This window comes from Narcine bancroftii, chromosome 1 (assembly GCF_036971445.1).
Source record: "Narcine bancroftii isolate sNarBan1 chromosome 1, sNarBan1.hap1, whole genome shotgun sequence".
In the NCBI taxonomy this organism is placed as follows: Eukaryota; Metazoa; Chordata; class Chondrichthyes; order Torpediniformes; family Narcinidae; genus Narcine; species Narcine bancroftii.
In genome coordinates this window covers 102707781-102716155 of record NC_091469.1, presented here as the reverse complement: position 1 = coordinate 102716155, position 8375 = coordinate 102707781, and positions in this window count along the sequence as shown.

Genomic DNA, 8375 nt, shown 5'->3' with positions numbered 1-8375 from the left:
CTTTATTCCCACCCTTGCTTTTTGCCTATCAGCCAATGCTCCATCCAATCTAATATATTTCCTATAATTCCTTGGGCTCTCATCTTATTAAGTAGCCTCTTATGCTGGACCTTGTCGAATGCCTTTTGAAAATCCAAATACACAACATCCACAGCCTCTCCCTTGTCCATCCTACATGAGATTTCCACAAAAAAAAATCCATTAAGTTGGTAAGACAGGATCTTCCCTTCATGAAACCATCATGCTATCGTCCTTGAGGATTGACTCTAATAACTTCCTAACTACCGACATCAGATGAATAGGACTATAATTTTGTTTTTTCTGTCTCCCTCCTTTCTTAAATAGTGGAACTACATTTGAGACCTTCCAATCCTCCAGAACCATGCCAGAGTCTATTGATTTCTGTAAAATCAATTCCAATCCCTCCACAATCTCCAAAGCCACCTCCTTCAGAACCTGTGGGTGCACCTCATCCGGTGCAAGAGACTTATCTACCTTTAGCCCATTCAGCTTACTAAGCACTATCTAGTAATCCTGACTGTACTTAATTCTATTCCCTGAGATCTCTGGTTATCAAGTATATTGTGTTCCTCAGTGAAGACTGATGCAAAATATTCATTTAGTTCTTCTGCCATCTCTTTGCTACCCATTATAATTTCTCCAGCATCATTTTCAATCAGTCCTTTATCTGCCCATGTCTCTGTTTTACTCTTTATATATTTTTTTAAAAACTCTTAGTATTCTGTATCATCAGATTCAATGGGCTGAATGACCTAATTCTGCTCTTAAGTCTTTTGGGTGAAATGAGAGTTACCTCACTCCACAAGTCCACCAGGGGCTGCAACTTATCCAAGGAATGGGCATGGGGAGGGCATTCTGCTCAGCCTAGGGGAGGTTGAACACCTAATATGCTCGGCCACAAAAGACTAGAATGTGCAGCTCCAGGCTTGTGTCCGCCTGTATGTCATGGAGAATAATGCCATCTGTTAGTTATTTTTGACATCACAGGCTGCATCCGTTGGTTATTGAATTTCCTGTAGCATCACATTCTTATTCTTAGAAATAGATTGGACTGAACTGAGGTAGGCCTTCAAATACACTATGGTTCCCTCAGAAAAAAAGATGAAACAGAGCCCAGCCTATCTTATTGGTCAATGGAAGACATCCCTGACAGTTCTAAAGGAGGGTGAAGAGTTCTCTGAAGTCCAATGCACAGGAAGAGATATCTGATCTGTGGCAGATTGTTGGAGTTGGTGCAGAAATTACCACACATTGCAAGGAAAGCGTTTTGTGAACTAAGTAACAAAAAGGGGTGATGTAAAGGCAAGTTACTTTCATTGAATGTAGTCTAGGAACACAGAACATGAAAAATTGTAGCAGAATAGGACTTTCATTCCATGAGATGTTTCACCATTCACACCACCATGATCAAACATTGAGAAGCTGGAGGGACTCAGTGGGTCAGGACCCTTTATCAAGACTGATCTCTCCAAGGATGCTGGCTGAATCACTGAGTCCCTCCAGCTTCACAATATTACCTTAAGATCCTAGGATTTGCCATTCTTGTGTTTCTCTAATCCACACCATCAGAACTTACCATTTTCCTGCACTCTCCACTTTCCTCAATTGCTACAATCTCCCTCTATCTCAGCTCCGGTGTTAATAGACATAGCTGATCTGGGTTTCTCTAACTCTGCATCACCTCTCTAGTTCACTCCAATTTGTAATTCATCAGTATATACTTTAATTCTCTTTCATAATTTTCTATGTAACACATTATGAAAGGACTTCTGAGACTTCAAACACTCCACATTTATTCTAATAACATCCTCAAATATTTCAATAGATTTGTCAATCATCCTTCTTTTTCACCCCAATCCTATAATTGTTTCCAAGTTTCAAGTCTGATTGTACAAGTACAACCTGACGAAACAGCGTTCTCCAGTACTTGATACAAAACATGCAGGCACACAAGACATAAAACACATACAGAAAAAAAAACAATCCATATGCAGGACAAATATTCATATATACAAATAAATAAATATTGTCTTGTACGTATAATAGTCTCGGATGGTTAGGGTGAGCAGTTCCTATGGTTGTTCAACATTCTCACTGCCTGTGGGAAAAAGCTGTTCCTCTGCCTGGTGGTGCTGGCTCTAAGACTCCTGTACCTCTTCCCTGACAGGAGCAGTTGAAATAAGCTTCCTCTTATTTAATCTGTATAGGTTCCATAACCTCACTGCTTGTTTTCCTTACTTCCCACAACTCTGTGCCTGTTCCTGAGTGAATACTGATTTAAAAAAACATTTAAGATCTTTCCCCTCTTTTGGCTCCATACAAAGCCGACCACTTTGATCTTCAAGTCAACTATCTTTTAGCTCTTAATACCTGTATTCCTGTAGAAACCCTAAGGATTTTCCTTCACATTGTCTGCCAAAGCAACCTCATGAATTTTTTATCCTTCCTGATTTCTTTCTCGAGGTTTTTCTTGCATTTTTTAATACTCCTCAAATACCTCATTTGCTCCATGATGCCTATATCTGCTAATCACCCCTCTCTTCTTCTGAGCCAGATCCCAAATATCCCTTGAAAACCAAGGTTCCTTGCGCCTGTTAACTTTGCCTTTAATCCTGACAAAAACATACAAACTCTGTACTCTCAAAATTTCACCTTTGAAGCTCCTCCACTTAACTTGTTCATCTTTGCCCAGAAACAATTTATCCCAATCCACACATTCTAGATCCTTTCTCATTTCCTCAAAATTGGCCTTTCTCCAATTTAGAATCTTAACTCAAGGCCCAGACCTATCCTTCTCCATAATTAACTTGAAATTAATGGCATTATGATCATTTGACCCAACAGTGAGACCCAACATTCCCTAAGCAGAGATCCAGTTTTGTATTTTTTTCTAGTTGGTACCTCTCTCTCTCTCTCTCTCTCTCTCTCTCTCTCTCTCTATTGATTTCAAAAACTTTCCCAAACACATTTGACAAACTCCAAACCATCCAGCGCTTTTTACAGTATGGGAGTTCCAGTCAATATATGGAAAGTTAAAATCTACTATCACTCCTACTATGTTTCCTGCAATTGTCTGCTCTCTTTCTACAGATTTGCCCTTCAATTCTCGTTGACTATTGGATGGTCTATAATACAACCCTATGAGTGTGGTTATACCTTTCTCATTCCTCAGCTCAGTAGATGAGCCCTCTGGTCTGTACTGCCTGAGCACAGTTGTGATATTTTCCCTGACAATCAATGCCACTCCTCTCCCTTTCATTCCCATTCCCACCCCCCCCCCCCCCCCCCCACCTCCACCCCGCCCCATTCTATCGCATCTAAAGCAATGGAAGCCCTGAACATTGAGCTGTCAGCCCTGCCCTTCCTGGAATGAGATTTTACTAATGGCAACAATGTCATAATTGCAAGTGCCAATCCGTGCTCTAAGATCATCTGTCTTTCCTACCCCTTGCTTGGAACATTTCCACCAAGTACAACCTTTTTATTTCTAATGGTGCATGCAATTTTCTCTCCTCCATCTGGCACTTTGGTTCCCACCCCTCTGCAAATCTAGTTTAAACCCACCAGAGTAGCACCAGCAAATCTTCCCGCAAGGATATTAGTCCCCCTCCAGTTCAGATGCAAAACGTCCCATTGGAACAGGTCCCACTTCCCTGGAAGTGTCCAATGATCCAGAAACCTTAAGCACTTCTACCTGCACAATGTCTTTAGCCACATGTTAAGCTGCATTATCCTCCTATTTCTAACATCACTAGAATGTGGCATGGATAGTAATCCTGAGATCACAACCTTGGAGGTCCTGTACTTCAACCTAACACCTAACTCCCTGAATTCTCCTTGCAGGACCTCCTCACCCTTCCTACTCACATCATTGGTTCCTATATGGACCATAACATCTGGCAGCTCTGCTCCCTCCTAAGAATGCCAAAACTTGATCTGAGATATCTCAGACCATAGCACCCATGCTCCAAAGAGCCACATACCATTGGGATACTCAATCTCTTCCACAGAACCCCTTATCTGTTCCCCTAACTATGGAATCTCCTTTCACTGCAGCTATCCTCTTCTCCTCCCTTCCCTTCTTAGCCACAGGACCAGACTCTGTGCCAGAGACTTGATCTCCATGGCTTGTCCCTGGTAGGTCATCAACCCCCCAACCCAATAGCAAAATCTTCACTAGGATTCTCCTAAATACAATAATACCCAGTGTCACCGAAAATGTTCTCCCAGAATCACAGTGCGGCTTTCGCGCAAACAGAGGAACTACTGACATGGTCTTTGCCCTCAGACAGCTCCAAGAAAAGTGCAGAGAACAAAACAAAGGACTCTACATCACCTTTGTTGACCTCACCAAAGCCTTCGACACCGTGAGTAGGAAAGGACTTTGGCAAAAACTAGAGCGCCTCGGATGCCCCCCAAAGTTCCTCAACATGGTTATCCAACTGCACGAAAACCAACAAGGTCGGGTCAGTTACAGCAATGAGCTCTCTGAAGCCTTTTCCTTTAACAATGGCGTAAAGCAAAGCTGCGTTCTCGCACCAACCCTCTTTTCAATCTTCTTCAGCATGATGCTGAAACAAGCCATGAAAGACCTCAACAATGAAGACGCTGGAGGAGTCACGTGATGGAGTAGTGGCCGGACGGTGAACTCCAGCCCTCTCCAGAAAAGTCGGGAAAAACAAGAGAAAACACAAAGGCACAGAAATAAAAGTTACAGAAAAGTGAGTATAAAGGTGGAAAGAAGATGGCGACAAAAAAAGAAAAGTCGAAAGCAACGGTAAGAAGAGAGGAAGAGAAGACAAAGGAGGAAAAAGGTGAAGGCCTTACCTGTCCGAAGAGGCCCGCTGCGGAGAGAGAAACCCGCTCCCTCAGGTCGGTAAATAATGGACTACAAAAATGGCTCGCAGAGCCGAACAAAAGTGCGCAACCGCGCATGCGCGAAGTTTCGCGCATGCGCGATGCGAATGAAAAAAAACACACCGACGGGAGGGGGGACCAGCTGGGGAGTCGATCTCCACAGCCGGCAACGACAGCTGCAGAACACCTGCAGCAAGAAGAGACCACAGAAGACAATAGAAACAAGATAGAAGAGGAGGAAAGGGCAGCAAAGAAACAACAGATGGCCAACCCAGAGGAAGAAGAAGAGGAAGAGTATGGTGAAATAGAAGAAGAAAAGAGAGGCAAGGTAAAGGATATACTTGCTCTTATTAGAGGATACATGGAATCATTTAGAGAATGGCAAACACAGGAATTTAAGGATTTAAGAAAAAGAATAAACAACACAGAAGAGAAAATAAATAAAATGGAGATGACCTTAACAGAAATGGGAAAGAAAATGGACAAGATGGAAGAGCGGGCAGTAGCAGCAGAAATGGAGGTAGAAGACTTAAAAAAGAAATTGGAGGAATCTAATAAAAAAACTAAAGAGACACAAGAACTACTAGCTCAAAAAATAGATACAATGGAAAACCATAACAGAAGAAATAACATAAAGATAGTGGGCCTTAAGGAAGATGAAGAAGGCAAGAATATGAGGGAGTTTATAAAAGAGTGGATCCCTAAGACCCTAGGATGTCCAGAACTACAGCATGAAATGGAAATAGAAAGGGCACATAGAGTATTGGCCTCTAAACCACAACCACAACAAAAACCAAGATCTATTGTAGTAAAATTCCTAAGATATACTACAAGAGAAAAGGTACTGGAGAAGACAATGGAAAAAGTAAGAGAGGGCAACAAACCACTGGAGTATAAAGGACAAAAAATCTTCATTTATCCAGATATAAGTTTTGAACTCCTAAAGAAGAGAAAAGAGTTCAATACAGCAAAGGCGATTTTATGGAAGAAAGGGTATAAATTTATACTAAAGCATCCAGCGGTATTGAAAATATTTATTCCAGGACAACAAAACAGACTATTCGCGGATCCAGAAGAAGCACGAAAATTTGCAGAACAATTACAAAAATAGACTGAGGGAGGAAGACGGGTAATGAGAGTTAAAATGATCACGACTGATATGTATGTGGGTAAAGACAAAAATAGACTGAGGGATGAAGACGGGTAATGAGAGTAAAAATGATCACGATTGATATGTATGCAGGTAAAGAGGTATAAGAGTGAATAGAGACAATGAGCATACATGAATGTATCTGTACTTAGAGGAAAATATGGATAGTATAGACAAGAATTAATAAGGGAAGGTAATGGAATAGAGAGAATAAGGAGGGAATTAAAAGAGGGACCTTTGTGACATATGAAAAGTGAAATCTTTTCTGGGGGAGGCGGGGTGGGGGGAAATAGCGGTCACTGCAAAATCAGTTGACGCTTGCGAGTGGATTCGCAAATCCAAATGGAGAGGGGAGATGTGGTTGTCCGACAAGGGATAAAGGACAACTCAGGAGGTGAAGGGGAGATTGGGGATAAATAAGATAGAAATAGGAGAATAAGGAAAATGTTAGATGTTGTAGGAATGTTGTCTTATAAAGAGTTGAAAATAAGAAAACAGAAATGGAAAAGGAGGAAAGGTAATGATGGAAAAACGGAAAGAGAAGATAAACAAAACATAAAAGGGCTACGCTGAACTATATGTCTTTAAATATTAATGGAATACATAACCAAATTAAAAGGAAGAAACTACCAAATTTAAATGAATAAATGTATTCCATTAGAAAAAATAACATATTGGTTAAGAAATAACATTGAAATATTCGAACAAGTATAGGAGCCTTACATTAAATACAATAGCGAAAACCTACCGGGGACAAACATTACCTAAGTTGATGGAAGGAGAAGGAAAGAAAAGAATGGACTCAGTAGAATTTCTGGTGTAATTTGGTTGAATGACAACATTGTCTGACTGGCTTAATGCAACCTAGATTGTATACCTAAAATGGATGAGAGGGGGGGGTGGGGGGGTGGTTTGGGAGGAAAGGGGGGGGGGGGGAGAAAAAGTCACTGTATATGTGTGAAAAGAAATAGTGTATATTATGGCTAATGTGATTTATGGTGTGAAAAATAAAAAAAATTTAAAAAAAAAAAAAAAAAAAAAAAACAATGAAGACGCTGTTTACATCCGGTACCGCACGGATGGCAGTCTCTTCAATCTGAGGCGCCTGCAAGCTCACACCAAGACACAATAGCAACTTGTCCGTGAACTACTCTTTGCAGACGATACCGCTTTAGTTGCCCATTCAGAGCCAGCTTTTCAGCGCTTGACGTCCTGTTTTGCAGAAACTGCCAAAATGTTTGGCCTGGAAGTCAGCCTGAAGAAAACTGAGGTCCTCCATCAGCCAGCTCCCCACCATGACTACCAGCCCCCCCACATCTCCATCGGGCACACAAAACTCAAAACGGTCAACCAGTTTACCTATCTCGCTGCACCATTTCATCGGATGCAAGTATCAAAAACGAGATAGACAACAGACTCGCCAAGGCAAATAGTGCCTTTGGAAGACTACACAAAAGAGTCTGGAAAAACAACCAACTGAAAAACCTCACAAAGATTAGCGTATACAGAGCCGTTGTCATACCCACACTCCTGTTCGGCTCCGAATCATGGGTCCTCTACCGGCATCACCTACGGCTCCTAGAACGCTTCCACCAGCGTTGTCTCCGCTCCATCCTCAACATTTATTGGAGCGACTTCATCTCCAACATCGAAGTACTCGAGATGGCAGAGGCCGACAGCATCGAATCCACGCTGCTGAAGATCCAACTGCGCTGAGTAGGTCACGTCTCCAGAATGGAGGACCATCGCCTTCCCAAGATCGTGTTATATGGCGAGCTCTCCACTGGCCACCGAGACAGAGGTGCACCAAAGAAGAGGTACAAGGACTGCCTAAAGAAATCTCTTGGTGCCTGCCACATTGACCATCGCCAGTGGGCTGATATCGCCTCAAACCATGCATCTTGGCGCCTCACAGTTCGGCGGGCAGCAATCTCCTTTGAAGAAGACTGCAGAGCCCACCTCACTGACAAAAGACAAAGGAGGAAAAACCCAACACCCAACCCCAACCAATCAATTTTCCCTTGCAACCGCTGCAACCGTGTCTGCCTGTCCCGCATCGGACTTGTCAGCCACAATCAAGCCTGCAGCAGACGTGGACATTACCCCTCCATAAATCTTCGTCCGCGAAGCCAAGCCAAAGAGGTATACTGTACTTGTTATTAAGGGGGGACAGCCATAGGTGTGCCCTGCACTGCCTGTTCCTTTTCCCCCTCCTGTCACCCACCTACCCTCTTCCCGTCTCCTAGATGTGATTGAGTCCCTGTAGCTCCTGTCTATCAGCCTCTTTGCCTCCCAAATGATGTGGAGTTCATCCAACTCCAGCTCCAAGCCTCCAATTCCTTAACTG